This window comes from Miniopterus natalensis, chromosome 8 (genome assembly GCF_054644295.1).
Source record: "Miniopterus natalensis isolate mMinNat1 chromosome 8, mMinNat1.hap1, whole genome shotgun sequence".
Classification (NCBI taxonomy): Eukaryota; Metazoa; Chordata; class Mammalia; order Chiroptera; family Miniopteridae; genus Miniopterus; species Miniopterus natalensis.
In genome coordinates, this window is record NC_142088.1 from 38,819,824 (window position 1) to 38,842,880 (window position 23,057).

The 23,057-nt window shown below is 40.1% G+C and overlaps 1 long non-coding RNA gene across 2 annotated transcripts in view; it reads left to right on the forward strand.

Moving 5' to 3' along the window:
• LOC107532816 (uncharacterized) overlaps positions 1–22,330 on the forward strand; it is a 31,024-nt gene extending 8,694 nt beyond the window's left edge. The window contains exons 1-4 of one of the 2 annotated variants that reach the window (XR_001602784.2): positions 4,812–4,884; positions 6,615–6,807; positions 13,663–13,764; positions 22,136–22,330. This is a non-coding gene — a long non-coding RNA (uncharacterized LOC107532816). Of the gene's footprint in view, positions 1–4,811; positions 4,885–6,614; positions 6,808–13,662; positions 13,765–22,135 lie in introns of those variants that run through there. The other variant, XR_001602778.2, reaches the window with a different exon arrangement.
• The last annotated feature ends 727 nt before the right edge of the window (positions 22,331–23,057 follow it).

A 23,057-nucleotide genomic window follows, 5' to 3' on the forward strand; every position in this document is an offset into this window, starting at 1 on the left:
ACAACCCAGATGTCCTTCAGTGGGTGAATGGTTAAACAAACAGTGGTTCATTCATACCATGAAATACTACTTAGCAATAAAAAGGAAAAATATTGATACATATTTTTATATGAATCTCCAGGGAATTAAGCAGAGTATAAAAAACTTACCCCAAAAGGTTATATACTATGATTCCATTTATGTAACATTCTTGAAATGACAAAATTATAGAAATGAAGAAAAGGCTTGTGGCTGCTGGGAGGGGGTATTGGTAGAAGGGAAGTGGGTTTGGCTATAAAAGGGCAATATTTTGAATCATTGTGGTGATAGAAATGTTCTGTATTTTGACTGTCAGTGTGAAGTGTCAATATCCTGGTTGTGATATTGTACTAAAGTTTTGCAAGATGTTGCTACCCTTTTACATGGATCTCTCTGTATTATTTCTTATAACTCCGTCTGAATCTATAATAATGTCAAAGTTAAAATATAATTCAAAAACATTAAAGCCAGATTTTAAAACAGTTTAATACTTTCATAACATTAATACAAAAAAATTACTTTGGGTTGCATTAGTATTGAGAGAGCTAAAGCAATTTGAGTTTTGATGGTATAAAATTCTTTTGACCCATTTAACTTATTATTTCTATGTGGTAAATTTCTGGATATGTTGGTTTTATGCTCTTGTTTTTTGCTTTATTTTGTTTGTTTCTTTTGAGAAACCGTATCTTAAAAATCTAGAGAATGATTTTTTTTAAAGTATAATACAACACTTGTAAAAGATTCATGATCCTTTTATAATTCAAATTATAATTGGCCCCTCTCTGCCCTAAGCTGAATCTGTGTTAAAAAATTAGGAAAAAAGTGCTCATAGCTTGGAAAAGACTAAGTTCAGATAATTGTACTCTTGACCACAATGAACCTTAACTTTTTTACAAAATACTTTGGTCTTAAAGACAGGAAACAAAACACAGAAAACCCCACGATAACCCCCTCGCTCTGTCTTGAACGGGGTTATACTCTGAGTGAATCACATCCCTGTGCACAAGCTGCTCTACTCATTGAGGCCCCAGAGCTCTGTTTGTGACATTGCTAGTTTAAGTTCAGGAATCAGCAACAACAGGACTAATACCCAACTTTGTTCCACTTGTGCCCCAGTTAGTTGGATCAGCATGGTGGCCTGTAAGAGTATAGGCCTTGGGTGGGTCACAGGGTCTGGGTTCAACCCCACCTTTCTCATTTACAAGCCATATGGTATTGAGAAGGTCAACTGAATTTCCTGAGCTTAGAAATTTTTATTTGTAACAAAGGAAAAATTATATCTTTTACCCAGGATTATGAGAAATAGAGATAAACTATATAAACAGGCCTGCTCATATTATGAGCTCATTAAGTGACGGTCTTACAAATCACTGTTATTTGGGCTTTGTATATGCTATGCTGTATTCCCATTTAACTTTGATTTATCTCTCGGGTTGGATGCGAGTGCCTAGAGGGCAGACACACCACCACTTCACCTTTGTAACCCTCATGTCCCTCAGGACAACGTCTTGTACTCAATAGGGGCTAAGTAAAAACAGTAGTTGACAATAAAGATGATGCTATAAGTGGAACAATTGAAGGTAATAGATCGTGCTGAAGTTCCTTTCGCAAGTTTTAGTGCTTTGAAATAAACTAGGGAGCTCAGTAAAACAAATTTCATTCAGCTGCCCTAGGAATCTGCATTTTAGCAAGCTCTCTACATAATTATGATTCAGGTGGTCCATGTGCTGATCACATTAGAGAAACCATGCTTTAGAAGAAACACCTATGTCATGCTGAGGGTTAAGTTGTAAGGAGATGCCCATGTAATACATAAAATGGCAACAAATGATCGATTAAGGGAAAATTTGGTCTACAGGGTCATTCCAAAAACCCACTTTAGCACAGAGGTGCCAACAGATATTATAAAACTAATCAAAACTTACTTTTAAAAAGTTAATTAACATGTTTTATGTCCTAGTTATCGTAGCCAAAATTATATATGTTCATGCTGTCTTTTTGGCTACAATTTGCCTAGAGAAGAGAAAATAGAAATGGAATAAAATGCCTACCGGGCATTAGGCTGCAAATACATTTCTCCCGCAGCAAAGCATCAATTTATAAAGATAACTGCAGCACATTATTCATCCGGCCCCTCCTCATTTGGCCTCACACCGGTCTCTTAGCGGGACATTTCCTCTCCCGAACTGCTGCTATTTAGGACAAAGACTTGGAACCAGTAACAGAATGACTGTAGGGGCACTACCCTAAAGCGCTTCCTTTTAATATTAGGAAGAATTGATACAAAATTAAACAAGAATTGGAGGCAAGAGTTAGGTCCTCTCTCCACTGTAGGGGCACAGGGACCATTTACAGACAGTAAAATAAAAGTAATTTTGTTCTTCATGAGAACAAGTAATATAGAAAAGAGCTGTTATTTCCTTCTGGTTTTCATTCAAAGACTTCAAAATATTAAGATTAATGCCCATTTTCAGATGAATAATATGAAAAAAATGGGGGAACATTTTTTTGTTAGCCTATAAAACTGAAAATAATGATTTTTGATGTCTTCTCCATGCTTATATTACTTACAAAACTACTTCTACTAATATATAAATTATGTAAAATAAAATATAAAATCAGTTTACTAAGAAATCACAGTTAAGTAGAAGGTATTAGTATATCACATGTGTATTCTGATTTCAGTGATAATTCAATCATCCTTGACCCCAACATAGGTCCTACAGTGAAATAAACTGGCTCCTTTCGTAGGCCATCTCAAACATTTCCTATCCTGAGAATATGAAAAAAAAAATGGACTTTGAAACAAAACCCACCAACTATGTTCTTAGATCTTGATTCTACTCCAACCCTGCAATAATTACAGTAATTACAAAGATAAAGGGTAAAAGTCACAAAGTGCTGGCTGGGACATTCCAGAGCAGGAGAAAGCTTGGCGCCATTTTTATAGTTATGCCTGTTAAGATTTAATAGACGGAAAGTTTCATTAGTGAGCTGTGCTGCAATTAACTTCAAGGAGGTTCCAGACTACTGTATGTTGCTGTTACTGACAGAAAACTGTTTAGATTTCCCTCTTGAAAGAGTGTATTGGATTTTCAACACTTCAATTATAAACACGAGTAAGAGGCACAATTTTTAAAAATTTAATATAAAAGATAGGTTTTTCTTATCATAGAATACATAGTAAAAACAGACCTTTATTCTTCAGTGGACATACCAATTGTGAGTCGTTTTGGGGGTGATTATTTAATTGTCATTATTATTGTTGTTATCATTATTTTAGACAGAATGAAGGTACAAATATTTTTGTACTTATTGTCTCCATCTCTCCTCCTAGATCTTGAAATCATGTCCTAATGGAATTGTGGCAAAGTTGGAAACTACTATTTGTCTAAATCAAAGACTTTCCTGACTGATGTACTCCACCTTTAATATAAAATGCTTGCTCTTAACTCTGACAAGTTGGCAGATGCCAGAGCATAGACTAGGGAACCCAATGGCTTGCTGGTCTCCAGCGGCTGGTCAGATTCCGGCCAGACTTTTGGGGGTTTGAACACAGGGTTCACAGGCAAGGCTTCCCAGACTCCTACTCACTGCAAGTTAAGCTGCTGCTCCCTTTTTATGCAAACTACTAAAGGTCATCCGAGGTTATTCTCAAGAGAGTTACTGCAGTGCTCTAGGTGTTGCGTTCAGTAGACTTTCTCTATCTAGCATGTTATTTAATTTATCTGTCCTACTATGATATGGCTAAATTGTTGTGGACTTCACTGCTGTATTTTCTCGGATCAAGCAGCAGACTGCTTTGGCTCTTTAAAATGACTTGAAGAAGGAGACCTGCATTTTATGACTTTTAAATCCCGTCTTGATACTTGTTTTTCCAGTTAAAACCCACCCACCCCCTTTCGTTCTACATATGTTTCCATTAATAGGCTGCAGACTTTTTAGGTGTGGTAAGCATGTAACCCTGAGAAGCACTTTTGGAGACATGGTAACTTTTTCAGACCATAAGGATACATTTGGTGTTTGACAAGCAGTCATGGAGTGCCTAAAACACTCGAGTTTTCATTACATGGAATTATCCCCTGGACCAGTGTGTGTGCTGCTGTCCAAGGAGCACAAATGAATCAATTTTCCCCTACTTGAGTGTGAAGTCTGGAAGTGGGTGACATATTACTTTACCTTGTATCATGTGGTAACACACTGTTGCTGAATTGTAGGTGGTTGGGAGACTGTGGGCTAGCTTATTGGACTAAACGTCTCCCTGAACTTGCAGTGTCCCCCAAAGTACCACCTCGCCTTCAGCAGATGATTCTCCATGAAGTTCTAGATCCTCTATATTTCCCCTGTCCTTGAGTTCACCAGACCCAGCCACACTGTGTCCCAAAGTGTAACAAGTGTGTGAAGAATGGAAAACATTGTCGTGGCAGGAAATCATGCTCAGGGGTCCTGTAATCCCCCAGGAGGTTACAGAACTGGATTCATACCGTGGCACAGGGGCCACATCAGGACAGGCCCCCACACCCTTTCACACACCACGGTTTACTCCGATTCCGTCTGATGTTTTAGAAAGGTAGGTTCTGTTTCTTGGAAAAACCTCATTGGGTTTAGTTCTGAGAAAATCATTAATACCTGGATTAACGTTGGGTCAGAGTTTAAGAGATCAGTATGTTTATTTGGGTTTTATATATTTATGGTCGGTTTTAGTTTCTGCTCTTAAACACCAGCCAGCAAATTCTTGGGGTTTGTGAAGCATTGCGTCACTTTCTTTATGTCTTCTTATGACATGGTGTTTTGATCCTGCAGCTAGAAATCAGACAGAATTAAAGTCTCTTTGTCACAACTGCTTGAGCATTGACCCCAGGCGCGGTTTGTTTGCATGATGTTATATATTTTTTACCTTCTCTGTTAATCATCTTGTTTGTTTATCAGTTCTCTCACAGGAGGGCAGTTAGAAATAATTAATCTTTAAAATGCAGGTAGGCAGTGTAACATTATCAGAACTGGTTTGTGTGTGTCGGATGGATAGCTGCACTTTGCATATTTAGCTATCTTTATTGGTCTGCATTCTCATTTGAAGAAACATTTAACTTTTTATAAGCAAGGACAGTATAATATACAATACTACTAAGCCTAATATTCAAGAATGTTTTCATACATGTCTTAGTATTAATTAGGGAGCAGTTCTTGTTTGACATGTTTACTTTTAATTCTTAATAGGTTTCCAAGTAGGGCAATGCAGTAAGTACCCAGAAAAACTAACAATTATCTAGTCTAAAGAGCTTTGGATTTCACTGTAAAATTAAAATTGTGGGGAAATTGTGTTTTCATTCTACTCATATTAACCTTTTCTTATCCATATTAGCTAAAGGTTAACTTGTTCTTGCCATTTTTATGAAGTGAGAAGCAGGAACTTTGTCTTTTTATGAAAGGAAGCACGGGAGCGCCAAGCATTCATTAGAGATTGAAATTAGAAGCAACTGTGAGATTAAGTTAGACGGTAGCTCATTGTATAAGTCTAATTTGGACTTTTGTAAGTGCTGATACTAGGAAGAGTAAACGCATATGAAATTTACCTTCATTTTGCCCCCTTCTGATGCCCCTGCCCCTTGGGAAAGGGGCTGAAACTTCCCCGGGGGGGAAACGCATCTCCGCAGGCGGGTGTCACCGCCCCTGCCCCCTGGGGCACCGGGGATCTGTTTTCAGTGTAGCCAAAGACCAAAGAAGATTAATTCCTGTTGTTTTCGTGTTTTCATTTTTTTCCCCCTGGATTTACCACCGTGTTACCAAGAGGCTAACTCAATTTCTTTCTCTGCCTCACACAATTGAACAATACAGCCAAAGGAAATATTATTAGTGTCTTTGCAAAATGGCAGAGTGTGAAAGGATTGTTAGGTTTCCAGCTCTCATTTCACGAGTAGCCCCTGGAGTGGGAGTCTCTGAAGGAGGGGAGGGGGCAGTGGCTGGCCCTCTGGGAGTAGATGGGAGAGTGAGCCCCAGCAACAGCAAAGCTTTCCATAATGCACCTTCTCCCAGGAATCTGAGGAAACAAAAATGGGAAATAACTCCTGTTTATTAGATTTTTTAAAAGTCGATTGGAAACATTTTTCACCTCCCTAAAGAGAAAAAGAGAAGCCCAGTCTTTTAAAACACTAATCTCCAGTCAGTAGGGGTGAACCCTTCTCTAGAATTCATCCCATAATTTCTAAATGAGTGAACAGAAATAAGAAAGGTATTATACTACTTTATGCTGAATTAACCTCACTATGTACCACTAAAGATCTATCTCTGGAGACACATCATAAAAACCAAACACTTTTACCACCATGGCAGTATTAAAAAGTATTTCATATTTTACTATTAGGGTGTAAAATTACTAATCAAGGGTGAGAAATGACCAGAAGAAAACAGGAGAAAAAGAGCCTCATTGAAACACGCTGAAATATTACCAAGCTTTCATTGAATGCTTTCGCTTGTGTTTTCCCCTCATCTTTTAGGGCCAACACCTTGTAAATAAAAGGCAACCTGTTTAGAATAATAGAAAAACCATAGTAAATAACTGCTGCTAATGAACGAACGAATTCTATTTTGTCCAACAGAATCGTCAAGGCAGAAGAGCTTTTCTGAATGCATCATTGATTTCCATGAAGACCAAACTTCTTTCAGGTTGTGGCCCCCGTCTCCATCGCAGGATCACTTCCCTCCAGCCAACAGAAAAACGACCACCCCAGGATTAAGGGGATGATTTTGTTGCTTCTGGAAGGAGGGTGGTGAATTGATGTCTGCTTTTTAGTAAGTACAAAGAAGGCTACTTTTTGAATTAAAAAAACAAACATGCCCTATATTTGGTAAACTCGAATCTTCTGGAGCGTATTCCACAGGCCCTTGTGACCCTAGAATGTACATTAAGGACCACTCCTCCCATAGAAAGCACTAAAAATCAGCACACTTGCATTGCATTTTGAGTTCCGTCCTGCTGTGTCTTAGGTAGGCATTGAGCCTCTCTGGTCTTTAATTTTCCCCTCTCCTGCTGTGTTCCATTCGTTCTGCATGGCAAGGAAACATTGGGAGACTTAGGCCATGAGGTTGGGACCCTGTCCTTCTTGTAGAAGGTAGTACAGGCTCTTAAGTCAGACTGTATGCATTCAAATCTCAATTCTACCATTTATAATGCCTCAGTTTTCTCATCTGTAAAGTGGGAACAATAATGGTTTCTATCATGGAGGGATTAAATAAATTAACATATGTAAAGGATTTAGAACAGTGCCTGGCACAAAGTAATTACTAAGGAAATATTATTTTATGTGATTATTGCTGTCTTTCCATTCTCAGTGCAAAGGCTGCCTCCGCTCTGAGCTTTCCTGGTTTTCCTCGGCAAAGTCTTGTGCTTTGTGCATAATCCCAGTAGAGCAATTTGGTTTTTATCAACAGTTGTTGTTGTTGTTGTTTCATATTTATTTCCTCACTAGACTGTAAATCCCTTAAGGCAGGAAATAGAGAATGGTGTTCTATTGGTGTATTCCTAATAATAGCACAGTACCTGGCATTAGGTAGGTATCCAATGTTCATGAATGAATGAACACATGGATGAATTAATATTTCACTTGTCTCCCAATATGCATCCTCTCTTTCTTTAGCAATAGAGCCTCCAAATTTTAGCGAGCATATGGCTGTCCAGGCAATGACCGCATTTTCTGGCTAGGTGGGGCCATGTGGTTAAGTTCAGGCCAATGGGATGTACATGGAAGTGTGATGTTCCACTTAAGGGTTGTGCCCTTAAAGGACAGAGGTATGTCCTCTAGTTCCCCCTTTCCTCCTGCCGCTGGCTAGAATGTGGATGTGATGCTCAGATCTGGAGTAGCCATTACAGACAAGGACATGGGTAGCACTTGTCAAACATGGAATCTGTTGAGGATGACAGAGCAGCGAGATCTAACAACTCCCGGGTTCCTAATGATATGGAGCAGCTGAACCAACCCTGCACGGTTTGTGTTCAAATTTCTCTCATGTTTGGAGCCCTGTTTTGCTGTTTTTTATTCATTTTGTTGGTAGATGGATCTTTGTTTCACCAACCGAGTCTGTTTCCTAATTCACTGCCCACAGGGCTATATTTACTTGATCCCAGCCTTTTGATAATTTTCTAATGCAGATAAAATTGATAAAAATATATGTGAATTAGATTATCACATGTGATTAGAATTGAGCAAGTGTGTGAATTAAATATGGCAACAAAAAGCTTTGGTTTAACTATTTCTTTAAAAATCATTTAAACCTTATTGCCATTCTATTCCCAGTTGCGTAGTGGTGGAGCTGACTGGTTTGAGAGAAGAGGGATGAAAGTGGGACGAAACCCTGGGTTACAGGGCTGAGTGCTCGGGGCAAGGCTTAGCCCAGGAAGTGTTTCTTTTCAAACCTCATTTGGCCGGGCAGGAGGGACAGAGTTTTTGCCCAGGCGACTCTCCTCACCTCAGCAAAACAACCTTCCTCCTTAGCCGGCACCCCAGTTGCTGAGCCCTGTGCCTGCTCTGGACAGCGAGGCCCACGGGGAAGGGTAGCTGCCCCTTTTCATCATCTCTTACCTGTATAATGAACTCCTTTCTGACCTTCTAAGCAAGAGCTACTGAAAGCAAACTGTTTGGGTCTCTGGGTCAAGGACTCAGACTTGTGCGGTTATAAGGTGACCAGTTTTCAAGTGTCCACAAAAATTTACCAAGAGATTTACCAGGATGATGTTCCACAGGTTTTTATTGTAAAGGAAAATCATTCTGGGGAAAACTAAAAGGTATAGTAACAGCTTAATGATGATTTCCAGAAAAGTATAGAAAATAGTGATGAAACATGAATATGCAGATACACATAGGTATACTTTTAAAAGTTTTTATTAACATTTGCATGTAGGAAGTGTTTAGACCATAAGTGTACAGCCTTATATATACATTTATTATGTTATTTTGGACATAAGTATACCTAATTTTTCATTTTCATGAGAGCTAAACACATCCATTTTACCAGCATACAAATAAAAAAATATTCAACATATATTTTTAGTATCTGGAACTGCATGGTAAAATGTTGAACTACAAACAACATTTCTCATGAATAACAAACATTTTCTCCAGGGTTTCTATAATTTTACATTTGTAAGTTGGAACTAGGAGGAAGTCATATCTTCAGACGCCTAAATCTTTCAACTCAATGTTTAACAGAAATACATAAGCGGAATAGCACAACTGTGTCCATATGTAATGAGAAGCCAGAGTGATTTATCTCAGCCTTCTCTGCAACTGTCCCTTTGACAGTTTCACAGACATTCTCTCTGTCTTTAGATAAATTCCTTAACCTCTCAAAGCCTCAGTTTTCACAACTGTGGATTGGGAACGATAGCTGTGTATAGGATTGTGCTGGTTAAGTGAGATCAGGTGTAGAAAGAGGTTTTCATGATGTTTGCATGTAGGAAGACATCAATAAATGGTGTTTTGTTATTGTTATTATCAATGCCAGTATCATCTAACGCCTTAGCCCCTGGGTTTGGGAAAGCTACAGAAATACATAATTGTATCGAACTATGTAATTTTTTTCTCTCAGGAGGATGGGATAGGCCTGAAGTGAAATTGCCAAATTTATGTCCTTGACAGATGAAATATGGTTCCTCTAGCAAGAGGAGGTAAGAGAGGTACAGTTTACATGTGCGCTTCTGTTAGGACTGTTTTAAACTGATGAGTTATCATGTTGGAATTGGTGTAACCCTGAAGAGACCATTTCCAAATGGTCTTAAAGGAATGTCATGTAGCATTTATTAGAGTCACTGCAACGGGGACGCTTCCCACTTGCTTTGATTTAGTGACATTACTTCTGGTTAAAAGCCTTAGGTAAGGCCACACACAGTGGCTGGCGATTCGTATAATTAGAAGGAATGGCAGAGGCCTGTCTCTTTACGAGGAAGTTAGCAGTGACATGCAATTAAAGCAAACCGTGGGGGGAGCTGTGTAGCTGGAAGGATTGTAGTGGATTGCGTGAAATCAAACAATGTTTACAGAATTCCGTCTCCCACAAAGGATTTCTGCTTGCTTATTTTAAATAAATTGTTCCAGAGATAACTATGCTAAAAAGGCAGAACAAAGAGGACAATGTAACTCAGGCTATCGTTATTTTTTCTCCTGATTTTCTGGACTACACCAGCCAGTGGGTAAAGCTGTTTATCCACTGGACTCATGATGAGGCATCTGAGCCGTAAATTATCATGCACTTATCAGGGTGGCGTTTTCTGCTTTAAAAGACACTTTCACATCCATTACCTGTTATGATCTCTGCCACTGCATAAGGCGAGGTGAGTCATTATGATGTCCATTTCAAACAGAGAGCAATGGAAGCTGAGCTTGGAGAAGGGATTTGCACAGTGCATTTGTGGGGGAGCTCCATTAACACTCGAGTCATGTGCCTCACAGTGCAGCACTCTTTCCAGCACATGGGACCGTCTTCTCAAGCATAAACGTGCATTCTTGGTTTCTGAGCTTTGCAAGAATATGGTTTTTTCTCTCCCTAAGACACTGCAGTGGTCAGAGTACCTTGGAGAATAAACTGAAAGCTCTAGACTTTGTCCTCAGAAAAACGCACACGTGGACACACACGTAAAAATCTGCATCACCTTCAGGCCACCTCCTTCTAAAATCCGCACGGGAAATAGTTTAGAGTGTGGAGTATCCTAGTCTGGGGTTGCGGGGGCGCCTGCCGTTCTCGGGCAGGAAGAGCAAAGTCGAAGCCGTGGTGCCATGAAGGCTTATCCAGCCTTACTCAGTGCGAGGCGTCGCGGCGCTTGCACCGTGTTAGTGCAAATCGCTCAGCCTTCAGTGGTGAGCGTTCCTGTTGGAACCGTTTTATAGATGAAGACACTAAAAACTCTACCAGAATTGGAAGCCTGGTGGACACTTTTTATCACTATGCTGAGCAGCCTCTCAAAGTGATAACTATCTGTCAGTGGAGGGCAATTTCCCTTGCAGCCGGCCCATGCCTGTGTGTGGTGGTGTGGCCAGGAAGTGGGGAAGGGAGTTTATAGGAGCCTCTCAGCAGCAAGGGTTCCTTGGGGAAATCCTTTTGTTGGGAGTGATGGGTTGGAACTGTTAACGGCAGCAGAAATGTGAAGTGTGAAAACTGTTGAGATACCAGGATAGAAAAGAACAGGGCAGCATCCGTTGGGTGGTCTGGTTCTCTTGGGATGTGTGTTGGATGTCCAGCTGTTGTATTAATTTTTATAGATTCCATGCTACATTCTCTTGCTAACTTGGCAAATGATTCATGGAGTTACTGAAGTGGGGTGAGTAATCTGCTCACAAGCAGAGCTGGGGCTACGGGAAAGGAAAAGGCAAGCCCTACATTTGGGGTTTCCTGAGCCATAAATAATGGCCGTGTTGCCATTCCCAACAATATGCTTCTGTCATTAATTAACTTTTATGGAAAGCTATGGTGTTCATGACTTTGGCCTCTCCCCGCTCTTGATCTATGTGGTGTTATGTGGTGTAGACAGCCGTGCTCACAGGTGGGATTTGTCTAACGGGGGAATCTGAATGAGCTAATGTGAAATGCCTGCTAATATATGGCAGGCCACTGCCTTGGGTGGGTGGGAGGGGAGAGCAGTGATGACACCCTTCCGGTTCCTGCTGATTGTTTTTCCAGCACCTACACATGAGGTCAGAATATTCAGTTGTTTGTTAGGTTAAATTTTAGGAGTGAGCTTTTTCTGTTGTTGATGAGTGCTGAGTGGTCACCCGAAGATTTGGTGGTGTGTGCTCTCTACTTGAGAGAGGGAATGATAAAGGTGGAAAGACATTGTAGAGCCAAGGGGCCCCTCCTGTTCATTAGGGCCAAATAGGGAGATCCAAGTCCAGCCTTTTGAAATGTCCCACATCAGTGTTAATGATCATGGCAGAAAATTATACTTCACCTTTGACCTAAAGTCTTTCTGCTTGGTTTCCAGAACAGTGGGTTTTTAAGCATTAGCATACATTAGACTCACCTAGAAGGCTAGTTAAAAGACTGACTGCTGGGCCCTACCCCCAGAGTTTCTACCCGCCACCTCAGCTTTACTGAAATATTATCGACATATAATATATGTAAGTTTAAGGTATACGATGTGATAATTTGATACACATATATATTGCAAAATGATCGCCACAACAAGGTTAGTTAACACCTCCATCCCCTCACATAATTACAATTTATTTTTGCGTGGTGATAACATTTAAGATCTACTCTCTTGACAACTTTCAAGTACATAATTCAGTGTTGCTAATTATAATCACCATGCTGTGCATTAGACTCCTAGATCTTATTTATTTATCTTACAGCCAGAAATCTGTACCCTTTGATTAACACCCCCCATCTCCAATGCCCCCGCCACTCACCTAGTCCTGGCAACCTCCATTCTACTCTAACTTATGACTTCAGCCTTTTTTTTAATATTCTACATGTAAGTGAGAGCACATGGCATTCGACTTTTTCTGTCTAACTTATCTCACTTAGCATAATGCCCCCAATGTCCATCCATATTATTGCAAAAGATTTCTTTCTTTGTTACCACTGAATAATATTTTATTGTGTGTATATATATATATGTATATATGCTACATCTTCAGGGTTTCTGATTCAGTAGGTCTAGAGTGGAGCCCGAGAATTTGCATTTGCAACGAGGTGCTGCTGTTGTCGCTATTTGGAAACTACTTCTTTAGATGAAGTCATGAGGGTGAAGTTCCCATGATGGGATTAGTATACTTGTAAGAAGGGGAGAAACCAGAGCTTTATCTTTCCCTATCCTTTGAGGATGCACACCAGTAAGGGGGTCCTCACCAGATACTGAACCTGCTCCAAACTTGATCTTGACCTCCCAGCCTTCACAACTGTGAGAAATAAATGTCAGTGCTTTAAACCATCTAGTCTGTGACATTTTGTTACAGCAGTTTCAGTGGACTAAGACACTACTCCTCCCTCACTTCTATCGAGGAAGTAAGGATGGCATGATGTCAGTTTCTAAAACAACAGATTCTTCACACAATTTCTTTTTGAAAATAACTGAATATGAATAGTCTGTATAATTGCTGACTGCCTAAGATATTTGCCATATTGGAAACCCCCTTTATCCCAGTTAAAGACATAAATCCACAAGGCACCCTGTACAATTAATTGCTCAACAGAATTAGTCTAAAGAAGTGAGTCATTCAGATCCAGGGACATCAGAAACTTCCAGTGGGCAGGGGCACCACAGGACCTAGGCACCGCATTCAACTTCACTCTTCTAAGCCTGAGCACAGGCAGACGATCCTGGGCATTGGTGCTGTATTTATAGGCAACAACTCAGGGAACAGGCTTTTCCTGAGAGAGGAGATTTTCTCCCAAGATCAGTTTCATTACAAACTGTAAGGACATAACCTCATATAATTTGGAAATCGACTCTATTCTTAGGAAGTGTTTAAAAGTTTTCAGTTGGGGTATGGTGTTGTTCTATTGGCCACATTCTTCTTGAGGAGGGAACTTTCAGTGTCTCTGGTGTTTTGAGGATAATCAAGGGTCCAGAACCATCAGGTGAAACGTCTTTGGAAAGAAACTGAAATCTGCACTAAAAACTAGGTTAGAAAGCAATATTGTTTGACATTCTAGTCTGTTGAATCCAACGACGTGGGATAATTTTTCTGATTGGCAATGAAGAAGCTCAACAATGCTTGTCTCCCTTTGGTGGAAGTGAAATAGAATACGAATTGGGTAAGTATCACTCAGGCCAGCCCAGTCGATTGGACTTCTGTATCAAGTGGGCATTGAGGTAAGGATCACATTTTGATCTTATGAGAGGTGCCACTTCCAGGCAAAAACAGGTCTTTGGGGCTTTTCTGAGCTGGGCTTTTCAGGCAGACAAGTCCAAACTCAAGGGAAAGCTGGGCACATGAGTTGTGCTGGCCTGTCTAGGATTTTGATTAATTAATGACAAGAATTGGTAAGTGTAATTTTGGTAAAATAAATTTCTTACTGGAAAAAAACTTGACTTCTTTCTTAAGCAATTTGAGAAGTAAAATAAAAATCCAAAATTCTTATTTGTTAAGCAGTCAGTTCTTTAGCATAAAACTGCCTAATCCCCCTTTACCAAAGAGAAGGATAAGAGATGACAGGAAAATGAGGCTGGACAGAGGCCCGCACTGTTAGGAATTGTACATTTTGCAGTTGTAAAAGGCAACATTGAAAACACTGCACGGTCTACCCCACGCACCTGGCCCGCAGCAGGGATGGAATTCGGTACTTGGCAAAGCGCATGCTGAGCTCCTCCGTATTGCGGCGCCTGAAGCATGTCTCAGTGAGGCGGGCGCACTCAGTCCCAGCTGCAAATTGTTCTAGTGAGAGAAAGCTCGAGTACTCATGCACAAGACATGTCATGGTAGCAATAATAGCACTTACTCACATTTACATTTATACGTCTGGTCTTTTTTCGATCTGTTTCTCAGACAGAAAACTCAAATACCAAGCTGTCTGGTCTAAAACCAGACACATGGCAACCGTATTTACTAAAACTTCACTGACTGCCAGGCACTGTGCTATTTGTGTTCACATGTATTACATCTGTTATGTCTTATTAAATCCTTGTAATTGTGCTATGAGTAAAGTATTTTATTCCTATTGTATAGATGAGAAAACTAGAACTCAGAGAGGTTAAATAAGTTGCTTGCTGTCACCAGCTAGTTTTCTAATAACGTAGTGTGGCCTTGGAATCTCTAATTTCACATTTATTTCCCTTTTTTATTCGATGCATTGAAATGATCCAAGATATTTCCTGATATCTGTCATTCAGTTTTTTCTCAGTTGATCTCTGGATATGAATCACTTGAAAACTAAATAGTGTTCTATTAAGTACTGGGAAAAGATGTGAAGACTATTGTCAATAATCAACTGTTGATAAACTTGATTGAGGCCAAATTTTGCAAAAAATTTCCCCAACAATCCATGAAAGACAAGAAGAAGAATTGCAGGCTTTGATAATAAATGGTGTCCCTGTGACTTGGTCAGAAGCCACTTCAGGGGCTCAAATTACCATTAAGTTTCAGGACCTGCCCAACTGGGGTTACCTACTGTCCATTGGGTGCCTTGTTTGATTAGATTTTTACTCTTTACTATTTTTTTCAAAACTTTCAAGTGATTTGTTGCAATAAGTGGAACCAGATGGAGAGACACTGATGCCTCTTCCATCTTCCTAAGAAAGTGCTCAGGGAAATCACAAGGCAGTCTTCAGATTGCAGGCTCCTCTATTTGTGTGAATGATACTTAGAGGTGTTAACCAATTTCCTCCCAAGAGGCTTCACGTTCTCCTTTTCACTGTCAAGTGGGAGCTTCCTATAAGGGAGCATTTCACAACAAAACTTCCAGAACCATCAGCTGGATATTGGTACAAACTTGATGAATATATCTTGGTTTCAATTCTGAGCAACAAAAAAGACTCCTGAAATAATGTTGTAAAAAAGTATAATTTATCCATCTAGAACTGACTTATGGTTGCAAGTATGACTATTTCTGTTTTCAAATTACCTAGAAGAATTTTTCCTTTGACCTTTTGAAAATGATACAACTCCTAGATTTTACTGTTATGGTACCAGGTGGGGGGGACTCTTTCTCAACTTCATTTTCAAAGGTGTGAAGAGTGCATGACCTGGCCTCTCTTAGAAACAGTAGAGCGGACTGATGGATTTGTAAGCAGAGCACTGATGGAATTCCTGACAGCATGAGCAGAAGTTGGTTTATCTGAGATGATATGCAGGATTTCTGGGGATGAGTACTCTCTTTTGGTAAAAAGCAGAACGCCCATGTATTAGAAGCCTCCCTTAGTTTCTGAGGCAAGTAGAGCTAGACTAGGGTACTTTATTGGGCCATTAGAAATATGACATTTGGATTGGTCAAGAAGCTCAGAAATCCCCCAGACTGTTAGATTGAGAAAGGGTGCAGTTCTCAGTAATGTAATACACCCATCAAGCTGTGGATTCTTTTCATTTAATTTAAGTTCCTTATCAATAATTGATAGGGCAGATAATAATCACTTTTCAACTAATATGATGTGTTTATCAAATGCCCTCATCTTAAATGAAGCAAGAATAGTGAGAAGCTTTAGAAAAACATATGTTGTGCCTGACAGATGTTAGAAACACAGCAGGAATGTGTTTAGGGTAACTTTATCTTACATGCTTCAAAACACAAGAAGCCTCTCAGCATATGTAAATGCTGAGGACTCTTTAATTCACAAGGAATAAAAAACTGCCTCAAACAAGCAAGAACACCAAAGGAGACTATTAGGTCCCAGGTCTGGGGAAGCCTGAGGCTGGAGCTGTCTCTGTAAACAGCATTGACCACATTGGCTTGCCCTCTCTCCTTTGCTCCCTCTCTTTTTCTCTCAAAGTATTAGCCTTATTGCTTTCCTCCTTCAACCCAGACGCTTCCTTCCTTCAGGTGGTCAACTTTAGGCTTATATCACCCAGTTTAACAATCCCATGAAGGAGTAAAGAGGGCTTTTTTTCACAGGGTCTTGTATAAAATCTAAAAGCATTGTTCCTGTAGTGTCCTGTGCTCAACACTAGCCCACCATTTCAACACATGTTTGAGGCTCTGGTCCAGCCAGTATGAGGAAATTACCAAAAAAAATTAAAAAAAATCTTTGACCTACAGAATAATAGGAGGTGTAAGATATTAACAAATATCATATAATTTGAGGTAGCATGTGATAGTGAGACAAGAGAAATCTAAAATGTGATGGAAATCAGACAGATTGGCTGAATGTGACCAAAGGTCTTTCATGAAGAAACGCGTTTCATCTGTTTGTTAACGAATGGATTAGGTACCAGTGGTGGGGCGTCTGGGGCAGAAGGAGAGCCATTCCAGAAAGGAGAGGTACAAAGAATGGCGAAGAAGCAAGGATAGGGGAAGAGTAGGAGTTTGGTTTGAATAAATGCAGGTTTTGTAAAGGAAGAAATGTGAGCTAAAGTTAGAAAAGTTGACATCAGAGGTACAGAGAGGTAAATGACTCACCCAAGGTCATGAGAAAGTAAATGATGGAGGGAACATTTAAACCCCCCAGACTGGTTTCAAAATTTTTTATCTTAACTGTTCTGTAACACTGTCTCTAAAATTCAGGGTTCTGTTAGCAAAGAAAGAATAAGAGAATGAAATTGGGTGACAATCAGTTATTCCTACTATATCATCCAAGCATCCATATTTGTCATACATAGCAATGGCTCCAATGGCTCCAAGCTTTGGGCTTCTCTCCCTCATTGCTCTGTTCTTTCTAGTTTTCCAGCAGATTGCCACTCACACCAGCCTAGAGCCCGGACAGGCTGACATGGTAACTTTAGGTCTAGCCTCCTGGCTTCTAGCTTCTCCACACTCCATCCTTCCCAATATTTTCCACCAAACCAAACAAGTCTTCTCTGTATGCTATCTCCTTCATGCCATGTCCCTCTTTAGAAAAAAACAAACAGAGGAAAGGCACTACTTAACTGGATCAACTTCTTTCTTATGAGCCTGGCCTTCAAGGTCCTTTACAATTTGGTTCCAAACATACCTTCCAAATGTACAGATCCTTCCTCAGAGTCCACGCAAATCTTCTCTTTACCTGTCAGATTGGTCTACTTGTGCCATATGTATTCCTATAACTCAGTGGTGTGGATGGAACAGGAAGGGTCGCCTCTGACCACTGCTAATGTCTGCACCTTGTTCCACTTCCTTGCATCTGCCTTTCAGGGGCTAACTCAAGAGTTCTGCACTGATGTGCACTGGCTGAAGGTACATGCTCAGTGGCTCACCCCACTAACCCATGGTGCCCGCTCCTCCCTCTTCTCTCATTACTCTTTCCACCCCTTGCTAAGGGTGTGAGCCCTCTCTCTTCGGATGTAGCCTTGCACCTCACGAGACAGAGGCCAAGTTTTTTTTATTGTGAATCCCTGCTGTGGTAAGGTGCTCAATATACCTCCTTGACTGGCTAACAGTTGGTCAAAAGTGACTTGTTTAGTCAACTTTGAGAATTCCTTAAATAACGAAACTTGGAAAACAAATTTCTAGCTAGCGTCCTATGAAAAGCAAAAATGCCACATTAAGTCTGCAGGATTACCTCTGATAAATGTAAAGAATATAAGAATATCATATCTTTTCCTTTGCCAAGGGTATATATCATCCACCTTAGATCAGTCAGAAAAGGCAGATATAAAGTTATAGGGATGTTTGATCCTCAAATGAACACTTTCCTGTGTTGAGCAGTGGTGGGTAGAGAAGCACTGAAGAGCTCGTCCAGCTATTTGTAATAACCTTGAGCTGAAGCTGAACACTAGCCATCTCTTGAACATCAGCTTTAAGATGAGGGAAGAAAGCCAATGGGCATTAATGAAAGATCTTTATTTCAGAAAGCAAGGGATCATGTGCTTCTGGAATGAAGGAGGAGGAATGCACTTTTCAAAGGGGTACCATCCTGCAACCTTCTTTGTCCTCTTGGCTCCAGAGTAAGAGGGAAGAGGTAGTGACAAGAATATATTTTAAAGGCAGGGTGTTGTAAGCTTGTCTTAGACTTCTGAGCTTTCAGAGTGTTTGTTCAGGAGGTGGTTTCCAAGGTTTTACAACTTTGCTAAAAACATTTGGTCTCCTCTTTAGATCCATTCAGCTGATATCATTTTTAGTGACTTCCGAGGCAGCCTTGTTACCGAGAATTGATACAGCAATGAATCTTTACTAGAGCCCATCAAAACTGGACTTTTGTATCTCACATTTTACTTGGACTACATTTTTTTTTTCTTTTAGAAATTCCCTAGAAAACAGCTTTGTCTTGGCTATCGAATATCAAGCATGGAATTTATATAATCCCTGCCTTGTCACAGTACAACTGATTTGCATCTTCTGGTTAAATGCAAATTGTCCATCCTTAAGTTCAACAGCATTTGCCTCTCTTTAAATGAATAGCACTAAAGCGACGTGTAGACATGACTGTTTGTTTAGCTTGACTTCCTTCTTTGATCTCATGTTAACATACCTTAATGGCAGGTAATGATTGATAATAGACTATTGTAAAGTTCAGGTAATAAATACTGCTTAACTCATAATAATGCTGAATAATGTACTTTTTATGACTTGATTTGATGGAAAATTTCCTTGTCAGCTTGGTCTAATTGTCCAAACAAAATCATCCATTACTTGAAGAAATACATGTCTACCTTAGACACATTAATTAGGGTCATGGCTAGGCTTCACAAAGGAATATAGTAACACTTCAGTTATCTTTCAATGTAATCTTTGGACAGTCTTACTAATGCTAAACTCAAGTTTAATTAGAAACTTTTGTTTACACTTGCCCTTTGAGGCTCACAGGCCTAGTTGGAATCTATGGTGATGGCTGTGGCCACATGTACACACAACAGGGTTTTTCCTTTGAGGCTTCCAGAGATCATCAATTCTAGTGGTTTGAATGCCAAAAGTCACAACTGTAAGTTCTCTTTACCTTGGCATGGGGGACGGGAGGTTTGTATGAAGAGAAAAGAAATATCTTTTTAATTTAATCTTTTAAGTATTTTTAATTCTCAAACCTATTTGATGATGAAAACTAGCTTTTGTTTTGTTGTTTGTTTTTTAGAAGTAAGCCGTTGTCAAGTTGGGACATTTTGTTTCATTAAATGACTGATGGTGTCTAGTGCAATAGATTGTACATGTGAAATGCCCCCAACAAATGACTCTCCATCAGAAAAGAAGTGCTCTTGAAAGTGTGTGTGTGTAGTTTACAAACCACACTTGTGTAACTAAAGTGGTAACTTACATTTGTACACTGATGGAACATTATGGATTAGTTTCTGAAGCTCTTTATTGTGTGCTAATGAAACCTTGAATATTCATGACTCTGATTTTAATCAAGAAAGAGCCCCTTCCACTCTGGAGCTAGTCTTCTCTCATTTGATTCCTCTTCCTCCCCTTTCCAGCCTTTTGATTTTCGTTGACTCTCTTCTCTTCCCTCTTCTCCAGCTGCTCCCTCTGTCTGTGGGGAGATGTGGACAACAGACATTATGAAGATGGTAAAACAGGCAGATTGGGGGAAAACTGGCAAAGGGTGCAGAGATGAGGATGGGGAGTTAAGAGTGAAGACAGGGTGACCACAGGCCTCTAACACTTACCTTTATTTTAATTATTTTATTAAATTTATTGGAGATGACACTGGCTAATAAGATCATATAGGTTTCAAGTGTCATTTCTATGATACATGATCTCTAACCGCTATCTTTAAACACCTACAGCTGGCTGGTTCTCCTTGTGGTCGGATGAGGTATCCTGTGGCATGCAAATCACATAGACCCAGACTTCAGAAATGTTCCTGAATTGCAGGGAAGGGTTTGGCAATAAAGAAGAACATTGTCTTTGTTGCTATTTAATGAAGACTATTTTGGAGTTCTTTTAGGAAAGTTCTAGCTAGACAAGCTTTTTCTTCTTATTATCACTTTTTCCACCATCAAAATCTATGCAACTATCATCTTCCTTAGTCTGTGTTCCTAGAATGAACGAAGCTGTGGTTGACCTCTTTTTTGTAGACACTTTCACTGCATTGTTAAGAATGATAAAAGAGGTGTGAAGGAAAGAAATAAGCTCAGAAGCTAGCCAGCGAATGAGTGGGACACAAGAAGCTGCAGACAGAAGTGAGCAGACTTCAAAAGAAAACATTTCTGAGGGTGCATTAGTTAGAATTATATTCAGATGTGAGTGACAGAAACCTCAGATAACAGTGGTTTCAACAAGATAGAATTTTATTTCTCTCTCATCTAGAAGTGTGGGTTGGTGGCCTGGGGCGTGTCCAATGTTCCACATGCTTTATATCTTTGCTATTTGGAGGCACAGCCTTCACCTCATGCTCCAAAATGTTAGCATCTTCATTGCAGGCAAAAGGATGAAGAGAGGAGTGAAAGAGAGTGAGCCAGAGAGAGCACATACGTGCTGTCATTTCAGGGAGGTTTTTAGAATGACTGTACAACTTTCTGCTTATATCCCATTGGCCATGACTGGTATTGGCCAACACCTAACTGCAGGAGAATCTGCGAAATCCAGTGTTTATTCAGGGCAGACATTTGTCCAGTCAAAACTTGAGCACATTTACCATGGAAGAAGGGAATAACTTATACTGAGGGATATGGTAGGCTGTGTAGTTATTCACAAAAATGTCTGGCCCCTCAATTGCCACTGACATCAAATTTAGCCACGTGACTTACTTCAGCCAATGAAATATCAGCTAAAGCTTTAAGAGCTAACCAATAATTTACCACGTCCCCTCTGCTCTCTGCCATGAGACTAGCAATGCTCCAGTCGGAGGCTGTTCCATCATACAAGGTTCTGGAGGGAAGATGACAAAGCAGAGCTGCAGCTAGTCTGTGGCAAGCTTGAGACATGAAAGGAAAATCAACCTGAGATTTGGGGGTCATTTGTCACTGCAGCATAACCAACCCACTGGCTTCATAGCGCAGTCCTCTAGCCACCACCATCAGCATTGCCTGGGAACTTGTTAGACATGCACATTTTCAGCCCCACCATAGAGCTACTGAATTACAAACTATGGGACAGGGCCCAGCAACCTGTGGTTTAGCAAGTCCTCCGGGGGATTCTGATGTGGCTAAATTGCATGAGCCCCTGTGCTGGCCTATTTTGGCTGACCCAGGGTGCTAGGCGTCTTTCTCACGCAGAGGCTGAAGGGTCTGCCACCTATAGGCAGAGCCAGGAAGCAGGGGCTGCCATCATTCCTCCTGAGAGGACAGAGAGAGGAAAAAAATTCAGTAACTACGAGTGTGGAAGTGGCATATTCCTTTGTCATTTGGTGTGACTTTAGCTCCAAGGGAAGAGGCCACAACTACAGAAGTTGTGGCTCCTAGCTCTTCAGTGCAGTGAGGAAATTAGTTATTGCAAGAAGTGGTCGTTGTGCTCATATCCTTGAAGAAGCAGGAGTAGAGTGATGCCTTAGAAATTGATATCTCACTTCTTTGACTCTATGGCACCTTATTTATATAGTTGGAGTGCACACAAGTGACTAAAACAATGTATCTTAAACATTAAAGTAAATTGCCCTATTAAATGGCCTATATCTGACTTTTCCCAGGTAGTACCTGTTGCTATCTGACTTTTTCCAGATACCATTTCAAGACAGTTGAAACACCCAAGCTTGTTCCAAAAGATGCCTGACAAATTACACCTTAAATTCTCAAATGTGACTCAGTGTAATGTGCCTGCGTCCTGCGGGTAGAGAGGCCTGAGGCTGGCAGTGGAAACGCCAGGGTTGCTCCGTGGGGCTGGAAATAAGCAATGGACACATCCGCACAGTAAGTCTTTGATGCTCTTTTTTCACCCCCTTGCAGAAATTTGGCGTTTTCCGAATTGCCTTGGTATGCTGTACAGAATTCCATATTCTAGATCTTTCCTAGCAATCCAATGTTTCCACTGTCCTGTGTCACTTACCATGACTCAGTGAAAGCATTTTCATAATATATATCATAAGTTTAAAACTAGTTTTGCCTAGTAATGTCACTCATAAGACTCTACTAAAAAATACCAAAAGTGAAGACTCAAGATTTGTGTATAAGGCTACTGAACACCTTGCTGACCAGCTATTTGGAGCCAGAACTCACTCATGCTGCCTGCCGGCTGCTTTTCCATTGTGACCGGTCAGCACGGTGTTTAAAATTACTTAGTGTAAGTGTAGACACGAGTTATCTCATGACCAGTCAGCAAGGTGTTTTAATACAGTATCATATCATTTCTAACAGTAACAAAGGAGGAATTTATATGTCTTACAGAAGAGAAATAACTTAGATTCTAGAGGGATGACTATAGAAACATGCAAGCTTTCCAGGCACAATAAAACACATTTAGTTAATAAAAGTTCTACTTCAAAGGGTATCAAAGAAATAGCACACAAAGCCCTTAGAACACTGCCTGGCGCATAATAATAATAAATGTTATTATTTCATAATTATTAGCTATTAGTATTAAAAGAATTTCTTCACTGATAAACTTGCAACTGA